We start from the raw sequence: 10,685 nt of genomic DNA on the forward strand, positions 1-10,685 counted from the left end.
AGATAGGGTGTAAAGGCCTCGCCCACTCCCTATAAGGGAATAAAAGGCGTTAGCTGATTTATTTTATTTATTTAAGCAAATTATCTATCTGCATTCCAGTACATAGTTTTCTGTTCCATAACTTCGACATGAATCTTAGCAATGGCTACTGAAATTTGGAGAACTGTAATTCAAATTGACGAGGACCGAATCGGCATCTTCATTTTAGGTAATACAAAATCAACAGCTACGACTGACTAAATTAGAACACATATTTACTAAAGTAAATATGTTCAGTTTCTGAAACAGAACCGTATCAAACAACATCAAAGAAACTAGTACTAAGAAGAAAATAGCAAAATTTGGTAATGCAAGCTTCGTTTCTATGAATACCCCAAGGCCTCTTTCTTTGCTTCCCCAAACCCTTTCTTTTGTGTTTTGCTAATTTCTTCAGAATACCAGATGACTAGTGTGATTTGAAACTATAAGAATATGAGCGCATTTTAACATGTATTCCAATTCCTGATTTTACATAACTCCTAATAAAGAGACTTTAGGAACAAGTGGCGACTCTTCGTGCCACCCTCTTGGGGAAAAAACTAGATGAATCAGATGATAGGAAGATTCATTGTCATTGCTAATGACAGTCACATCATATATTCAACTTTTTTTTTCTTTTGGCATGCACTGTAAATTTAGTGACTATCATCATTTGCAATGTCAACGAAAATTAAGTTCAAGCTAGACACATATTTTGAAAACTGAAGCAAAAATCGTGTAGTTGGTATTTACAAAGTATAGGAAACAAATCTTCTAGGTAACCTGAGTCTAATACATAACAGAAGTTACTTAATGCTAAGTGGATATTTTTAAAGTCCTAATATCATGAAAAAGTCTCATAGTTGTCATTCCCTGAGAAATGTCTATGAGAATATCGAGAATGGTCTCAATATTCTCATAGCATTCTGCTAACCAAATCTGCCTACTATATAGTCAATCTTCTGCTTAACTGGATGTGCATCCACCTCCATGAATAAGTGATCTAGATTTTTATAAACACGTGTATCAGAATTGCAAATCTCCATGGTTTAACCTTGCAAATCTCTATGGTTTAACCATGTATTTTAATCCCCCCGCACAAATTTTAAATTCCATTATATATTTTGCGTCCAGCTGCAATTAGAAATTAAGGCTAGATATAACTACATCTGATTAATTTTTCACTAAAATAAGTTTCAATTTTGATAAATCAAATGGCCAGCATTGCAAATAACGGGAATGGATTTTTAGCAACTTCGGATGACTGGAAAAAAAAAAACGTTTTGTTTTTGATTTCAGAGTATCTAAACCATAGCTGTATTCAAAGCACAAATGGATAACAGGCAACCTTTTGTAGTTGGGTGATAAACATTTGTGATGAATCATTTAACATGATTCATCACAAATAATCAAGTTAAAATTTCGAATTTGCTGGTGTAACTACTGTGTAACTCGTGATGACATTATCAACTCTGGATTTGCAGAACAAAGATTTGGTCAAGTCGTCGAACAGGACAACTTTTCTAGTTTTTTTTTTTTTTTTTTTCCCAACCAGTTCTCCATTTCGCCATCTTTGGCGCTTGTAAATAGGTTTTCGCCTTCAGAAATACCATGAGAACACGCAATTTATACGAACACTGCTTGAGAAAAGTCAACAGACGCCATAATGTAAGGGACAAGCAGCCATGATGCCCACCTTAATAAGATGGGCCTCTTTTTTCTGCCATGACTGCAGAAATCTACGGGGCATATTTTCCACAAGTGTACAATAGAGAACCATGGATTTTGGACCATTCTTCCTATAGGCATGTAATAAGATTCTAGACTGTTGTGAAGCGAACGATCCTTGACCTTATCCGACGTCTCAGTTCATTCCACAGATGAACTGCAGCGTCAGAGGTTTAATAGAGTTGAGATCAGGGCTTTGTGGAGGCTTGCCAAATGTGGTAATCAGCAAGTCCATAAACCAAGCAACTACAGCAGCAGCCTTATGACACAGTACATTGTTTTGCTGACGATGACAGTTTTCAATTCCAAGAGCCCCCAGAAAGCAATAAGCAATGCATTCTCCAGAATGTTCGGATACATCTCAGAGTTCAATGTTCGTGGCACCACAGAAGTCCGAGACCAAACCAGGAAAACAGAACCATACCATCACACCGCCAACCGGAATTTTATAATTGGGGTTACGCACTCTGGTAAGAGACTACACCGGGCATCCGCCACACCCGTCCATCTGCTCGATAAAGGGTGTAGAGAGTGATTCGTAGCTCCGTAATACAGCTTTCCAAGCTTGCACATCTCACTGTATACGCTCTTTGCATGCTGAAGACGACGCTGCTTGTTGGTTCGAATAATATGGAGGTTGCATATTGTGTTGTGAGGCTGGTTCTGAATGTTTTTGTGCAGATTCGTGTTCCGGTCGATGCCTAGAACTCCGCATTCAACGTGTCGGCAGATAAATTGCAGTTTTTACATATTATCCTTTGTTTGAACCCTACAGTCTTGTTTGGTGAGTGTGGTTGGTTGTTTCCAGTGCAGTTGACTCCGTACGCTTCAATATCAGTATGGTATCACTAGTTTTTGATCTGGAGTAGCCCAATTTGCCGAACAGATAGGCCTGTAACATGGCATCCTATCACAATGCCTCTTTCAATCTCCTTCAGTTGTCTTCTCGACGTCATTTCACCAGGACTCAATGGCGTTGACTTGAAAGCAACATATTCCTGCAATTTATATTAGCTAGAAACACGGCTCGTTATGTGGCGCCTTGCACCTTACCCATCGAGGTTCCCGTTAACTTCTTTCCAAGCAGTGTACACAAACAAAGGAAAAAAGCTATTGGTGGTGGGTAGCAGATAGCTTTGAAGACGGTAGAGTGCTATGCTAATTCAAAATTCTTCAAGATGTTACATAATAATATATATAAAGATGATACCTCATGAATATTCACTGCAAATTCTGTAAATGAAATGCAAAATATGGTGAACACAGATTTTCAAATAATGGCAAATTGATTTCATGTGAACAAACTCGCTCTCAATACTGGAAAAACAAAATTTATAATTTTTGAACTCAAGAATACACTAATAGTAAAACCAATTTTTCCATCCACATATTCCTACATCACTGGAACTGCTGTAAAAGTAACCAAAATTGTAACTGTATGGAGATAGAAATGTGAATACTATAACCTACCTAGGATTAAAAAGAGACAGCAACTAAAGCTGGAAACCACATATTACGAAGTATGCAACAAAGTAAGGTTTATGCTATCCCGAGTCTTCTTAAAGAGATTCTTAACTCTGACAATGTTAAGAACATTATATTTCTCCTGGATACAAACTTATGCAGTACGTTATACTAAGCTGGGGAGGAACATATAACCGACACCATTAATCTCTTTACAAAATAAATTAATATGCATTTTAACCAAAATTAAATATAGAGACACTACAGTGAACGCTAAATATACCGTATTAAATACCCTTCCACTTAGACAACTATATATATTTACAGGATGCTACTTTTCCTAAAGAGTAATAACCAGTACGTAAGCATTAGAAAAGATACTTATTTCTGTAGAAAAGAGGGGTTTAAATAATTTTATCACTAAAGCTCAAAACTAAATAATACTTTATTTAGTTTTGTCTTAATACGAAAGGAAAACAATATGAACACATACAGAATTCTGATTAGACAGTACCCAAGTTTTTATAAGAATACTGAAAACTTGTTTAGAATAATTGTATAAAAAGTAATTAACCAATTTATACCAAGAGAAGTTAACCAATACAAAAATTTCAAGTAATTATTGAATTGCATTATTCTTGTTCCACGTGTACACACACATTATTCTGTAAATATATTTATGCTGCGCAATTGTTACACTTCTACTAACCCGGATGAGCTCATGCTCAACAGTTGGGTTATACATAGGATGTCATTGTTTTACAATTTTCTCATTTTGAAAGGAAATGAACGAATGTAATGATAACTCAATAAAAGTTGCTAAATTTAAAAAAATAGCAATATGATACAAAGAGAGTGTGCGGGCAATCACGAGTGCTATGATATCCAGCAATTACAGAATGATTACTGATTTGAATAGGCTGGCAATGTGGACAAATGGGTTTCAATTTAATGTTAATAATTGTAAATTTATGCATTTTGGCGTGATGAGATTTCCGAGAAATCCCAATCTCTGTTGATTAACAGCAGGAAGAGAGCTGATATTATTGAGATCTATGCACTTCTTAATAAAAGGAAGTTATAGGGTTTGAAATTTGTTATGTGAGAGGTGGGTCAAGAACATTGGTGCATCCATTGAAGTTTGTTCACGATTGGAAAGGGGTAAGGACTATATTTTTCTTACAGCAGTGGATGGAACAGTTTGCCTTTTAAAGGGTTTAATCTTGGAGGGGGCTGAGTACTCAAGATTTAATCTTGGGAGGGGGGGGAAGTTGAGTAGACGATTTGAGAATACACACTACGCATTGCATACGACCTATGACTGAGCATCTGCAGTAATCGCCAATACATAATACCCGTGATCTCTGGCCTGGCTTGGGCAAATAAATTATTACCCGAGCACTACTTCGTTCGCCTTGCGTTCACAACGGCCGTGATTCCCAAGAGTCAGAGGGTATTCCAACCTTATGTGAATGCTAATTCATAAGTAGTATAGAAATAGAAGACACAGCATACATACATTAAAAAAAATAAAAAGAATTTTAATTAGGAAAAGATTTTTGTAAAATTTCTAGTCTCTTTTTCTTTTGGGCGGGGCCAGGGCTCTTCGCCCTCTCCCTGGGTGCTCCAATGGTTGAGTGCATGTATAATGTGTAGTGTCTTTCGATAAGTCCTTAACACCCTCAGGATATCGATGATAGGATTAAAAAAATGCAGTTCCTGGCAGGGGCAAACCCTCTTCTTACCTTCATGAGGCAAAAATTAATAGCCTTGTTTCTGAATATGTCGATCTATAGCATGGGCAAGCGAGATTTTGTTACCACAAACTCGGGTTTTTTGCATCATCCCATGAACTCAAAAAAAAAGAAAAAAAAAAACCTGAAGCACTCATACTTATAGTAGTACTTACATTTATCATACTTATCATATAATATAGTTAGGTATCATGAAGTGGAGGCAGTTGTGTGCTGTACTCTTGTTCCCAGGTATTAATTAAAGTTAATAATAGCGCGGGACTATCATTCTGTACTTGGCTAAGGATGGATCTAACTCCTCACTGGTCATCAAAAGTTTTTGGGCTTTCCTACTCAAGGGACTAAAAGGTGTTAGCAGATTAATTATTTACTCTGCGACAGGCTAACCTTCAGTTGAAAAGTCCTTATAACCATTCTTCCCATCCTAGATGGGATTCGAACCGCGGTCTTCCAAATCACAGGATATCAACCTGTCTGGTTGCAACCGGAATGCATTTCTGCTTCTCACTGTAGAATTTGATAACTCTGAATGCGTTTAGGTGGAGAAGGATTTCGTTAAAGTGCTGTGTTGGATTTCTAGAATAGGCGACTTGGTTTATCTAAGAATTATCCCACCCACATTACGAATGAACAATACTCATCCTTTCATGAGTAGGAATCATTGAAATTAATTAGCATATGAACGTGCTCAGTGTGATTTTTTTCATTTCTGTTATTGCAGTATTCCGCTGATCAGAATATTTAGATACCAAGTTTAATGATAGTCACAGCTGAGGATTTGTAAACTCAGTTGAAGAAAGAAAGAAATCCTTTTATAGTAAAATTTTACTGTTGAACTCTGAGTAAATAATAACTATATTGTATGTTATGTTTCAGGAGCTGTACGTAGGCTAATAAACACACGCATAGGATAATCAAAATTAATATATTCCTGTTTAAGACTTTGTGCAGCGCTAACCAGTGTTCAATATGCTGCGAAACTTTGCAGGAATGCATTGTGCGTCATGGGGAAGCGATATCTGAGAAAAAAAGTTTCAAAATTGACCACCAGGGGCATTTATAAACGCCAAATGCATGAAATTTGCATATCACGCAATACGGCAGGTGCCAGAAGGGTTTTAAAAGATTGATACAGGCTTTTTCCCTTCATTATGGTTCTTTAATATATACCTTCCATAGGGATGGCACTAATCTTTCCCCAACATGCTTTGTTCATGAAGTACTTGCTAAACAATTGCAATGCAGTTACTGCACTACGCGAATTTCGTTGCCTTAACATGTCTACAAGGTACATTATCTCCATGTGCTCTGCCACGAATAATTAGTCGTTTTGAAGAAACGGGCTCGTTAGGAGTTAGAGATAAATGGTGGCAAACCATTCAGTTCATAAGTGAATGAAGTTGCTACTGCCTTGTGGAGCAGGCCAGGAATTACAGCGTTGATTCCTGCAATGTACGTGCTGCATCAGGACATATGGATATGCTTTACACAACTATCTTGAAAATTTTACGGACGATTCAGCATTTCTGCCCATTCAAGATGCCCCTGATACAGAATTTGAGCCCGTAGGACTTTGAAAGTCGACTGACATTCGATTTAACATTCCTTGCTCGAGTGGAATTGGACCCTGCGTAGATGTGGATGATTTTGTGGGGAGCTGAGGCTCACTTTCACTTGAATGGAGCTGTGTATACCTGCAACTGCCAAGTGTGGGCCATATAAAACCCACATGCAATCCAACAATTTCCTTTGCATTCACCCAAAGTTATTGTCTGGTGTGGATGTATAGCTTCGTTTATCATTGGACAATTGCCAGTCGGGTCCTATGACCTGCTCAGTTACTGCCGAGGTATCGTGATATGATACAAAACTTTGTTCAGCAGCACTTAGGCATGGATGCAATCATTTTCATGAAGAATGGGGCCCCCTTCCACACATCGGTCGATCCATAGTGGAGGTTATTCGAGAGCATTTCACGGAAGACAGACTGGTCAGCCATGCGTTTCCCACTGAATGGCCGTCTCGTTCATCTGATCTGACCCCCTGTGACTTCTGGGCTCGGGGGATTTCTCAAAGGCGGAGTTTTATCGAGACCATAACTTGTCAGTGCTGAAAGACAGCATAAGGAAGCATGTGCACTACATCAGTCCCAACCAGGTGCGTTCTGTTGAACGCAACGGATGCAGTTTGTGGTATACCGGGAAGGGCAGTACATTGAACAATACAGCCCGTGAATAAATAATGGAAGTGAATCAAAATGCGTTATTTATGCTTATGTCGCTTTTCTCCTTACACTCACAGAAAAATTACTACATTACATTCGCAACATTATACAGCTTCCCTGGTGGTGAATTTTGGAACTCGCTTTCATGACGCACAATGCATTCCTGCAAAGTTTTGTAGTATTTGGTTCACTGGATAGTGCTCCACAAGGCCTTAAACATGAATACTTTAATTTTGATAACCCTGTGTATATATAAGTGTGCCTGTTATCAAAAGCTCTAAAAATGATTTGACACTAAGACAGGAGGCACATTCTACTTATTAATCGTAAAAGTGAAACGTGTATGATTTCTACATGAGACCATACCTAACAATTCCAACGATTAGTTAAATTGAAAAACAGCTGAAAAAAACGTATAAGGTTCACGTAGGTAATTATAATCAATACCATGCTGTCTACGGACAGCAAGACTGTGACGTTCCGGAAGGTAAGCAGGCCAACTTGTTCTAGCATTTAAATATCTTTCTTGCAGTATTATGAAATTATTCATTAAATAAGTTTTATAAAATGGTCCTGAGTTCTGCTTTCTCTAGCTCTTTTCATGGTTAATGAATTTTAATAACATATTTTTATTATGAAATTCAGAAAATCAAAAATTTCTCTGTTGATTTTTTTTCCCTGCTCATGTTTTATTTTTAAAACTGCTACAATGACCAAACATGGAACTTTTTCAAGCCACTTCAGGCTTCCACTGTGGTCTCATACTGAGTGAAGTTGTTTATGATCATCTTTAGATGGGAGATGAATTTCATCATTCAGCTCGTTGGTGGGAGAGTGGCAGGATGAATATAGCTGTCTGATATTTTGTTTGGCCTGGGTTGATGTAGGTCCTACTCAAACATTAGTGATCTTATGTGGAAGTGATAGCATGCAAATTACACTGTTTTGGTAAATGTAAACTTAGATCAGTGAGACACACGTACTTGTGTAAAACTTTTTAAAAGGAAGTAAGATGATAAATACTTGATCAGTGCCAAGATGAAACTCATTTAAAAGTGATGAACACAAGTTACCGACAGCGTAGTGTAGAAATATCATTCAAATAACAAACGTAAAAACACCTCTTCTTCTACTACGCGTTATTCCCGCTTCCCATGCAGGGTCCGCGTGTTACTTTAGATGCGACTTCTTGTTAGTACTACTCCCAACCGACCCGTCGCCTGGTCTGCCGCTGGGGGGGGGGGGGATATATTTTTTGACTGTAGAGGCGTATGTTCATGGGGCCGGTTTGCCTGTTTGCGGGATGAAAAACGCCAGATAAACTGGCGGAAAAAAACCCTACTGACCGCGCCCAAGACCGGCTAACTTGGCTATGCCTGAGGAAGATCCTCAAATTCCTCACGTCTACAACGGGAATCGAACCTGGGACACTCCTTCCCCAGGCATATGGTTGCGAAGCGCAAAGCCACTAGGCTAACCGCGCGGTATAACAAACGTAAAAACACCAAAAAGGTGAATTATGTAAATTTTGGATTTTGAAAGAACTGGGAATAAAGAAATAGTAATAACTTGTACACAGTTCAGCCTTGTGCCCATCACTTAATTGTATACCATCTCGGCTCTGATCAAAACAGGATCATACCATGACACCACCACCTCCAAATTTCATAGTTGGTTGAATCATTGGAAAATAAAAATGACACTGACGCAATGAGTGAAATAGCTCTATTACGCGGAGTTATACATGGAGTAAACCAGCAACTGGAAATGTTGGCGAAAATCGTTAACAAGCATACCGACTAATAATCGGCAAAAGTATGATAGAAAAAATAAGGGTGTGATAGTGAGTGTAAACAAAATGAAAGAGCGTGTGTTGTATGGAAATTCCCTAGTAAGAGGTGTGTTAGTTGAGAGTTTAACAAAATCGTACTAACCCGGTGCAACCGTAAAGAATGTAAACGAGTCAATTAGAATGCAAAAACAGCGGGTGAAGGAACTGATAGTGGTAGCGGATACAAATGATTTTAAAGGAAACAAAAAGGCTATGAGTGAGGATGTGAAGAAATTGCTTGAGGTAGCAAAAGAAAAGAGTGAGAGAGTTAGGATGGTGAGTCTGTTGCCATGGCATGACAGTGAAGAGTATAGAAGAAGGGCCATAATTGCTAATGAAATTATGTTTGAGTGGTGTGGAATGAGTTCGATGAGCGAAAGGATTTATATAAAATGGATTACATTTGAATGGATTTGGTGTGCGGAGACTTGAAAAGGTGTTGTCGAATGTGGTGGAAGTGAATGTACAGAACCAGGGAAACTAGAGTTATTAAGGGAGGGGGAGGAGGAGTAGATATGCAGATTTTAGGGAGACAGTTGAGTGTGTGAATGTGTGTAATATGCCCAAGTGAGTAGGAAAGACCACAAATCGGAATGGGATAGTTAGTACAAGGCATCAAAATAGGGATGGGACAAATCGGCTTCTTCAGTTTATGTATACAAATGCCAGAAGTATTAGGAACAAGAAGGAAGAATTTCTGGCCTTAGTTGGCACTTCCAGACCACAGGTTATTGGCATTAGTGAAACATGGCTGACAGAAGAAGACAGCTAGTGGGATTGAATGTGAGGGGTATGGTGTGTTCAGGAGAGACAGGGAGAATAGAAGTGGAACCGCAGGATAGAGATGAGTACATTTGAGGCTATTTGGTGTGAGATTGAAACTAGCAGAACAAAATATACAGTTGGGTGCTGCTATAGACCAGGTGATGGAATAGATGGTGGAGATAGTATGCATAAGCAAATAGACACAATGAGTGGAAGGAGGGTAATTATTATGGGAGATTTCAACTATGGTAACATTGATTGGAAGGAGGAGAGGACACATGGGAGGAAGGAATTGGATTTTATGCGGTTATTAAGGGATAACTATCTGCAACAGCATGTAATGGAAAATACTAGGGGTCAGAGTGCTTGACTTAGTAATTGCATCTGAAAATTTGGCTGTAACAAATATGACCATGTTGCCACCAATTGATGAGAGTGATCATAGGGTCTTAACTTGGGAGGTGGCTAAAGGTGTGGAATTTACAACTAAGACAGGGTACATGTGGAATTATCGGGCTGGTAAGTATGACAAACTTAGGAGATTGATTGGTACAGTGCCATGCCATGTAAAACTGCAAGGGCTAGAAGTTAACAGTGCATAGGAGGCGGTTTGCATGAAGCAATGGCTGACTGTATACCTAGAGTCTGAATAATAAATCAAGTAGGAGTTAAATGGATGAATAACACCATTAAGCTTGAGCTGCAAAAAAAGAAACAACTATGGAGGGAATTTAAGGAGAAAGGTGACCGGCAGACACATGAACAGTATAAAGCCCAGCCCAGGCCAGAAGGGTAACGAGTGTGGTAAGAAAAGCAAAAAAAGATTACGAAAGAACATTGACCATGCAGGCTAAAGACAATCCTAAAGTTTTTTCGATATGTTGCAAGTAGAAGAAAAAAT

This window comes from Typopeltis vanoorti, chromosome 5, assembly GCF_054136105.1.
Source record: "Typopeltis vanoorti isolate ZY-2024b chromosome 5, IOZ_Tvanoo_1.0, whole genome shotgun sequence".
Classification (NCBI taxonomy): Eukaryota; Metazoa; Arthropoda; class Arachnida; order Uropygi; family Thelyphonidae; genus Typopeltis; species Typopeltis vanoorti.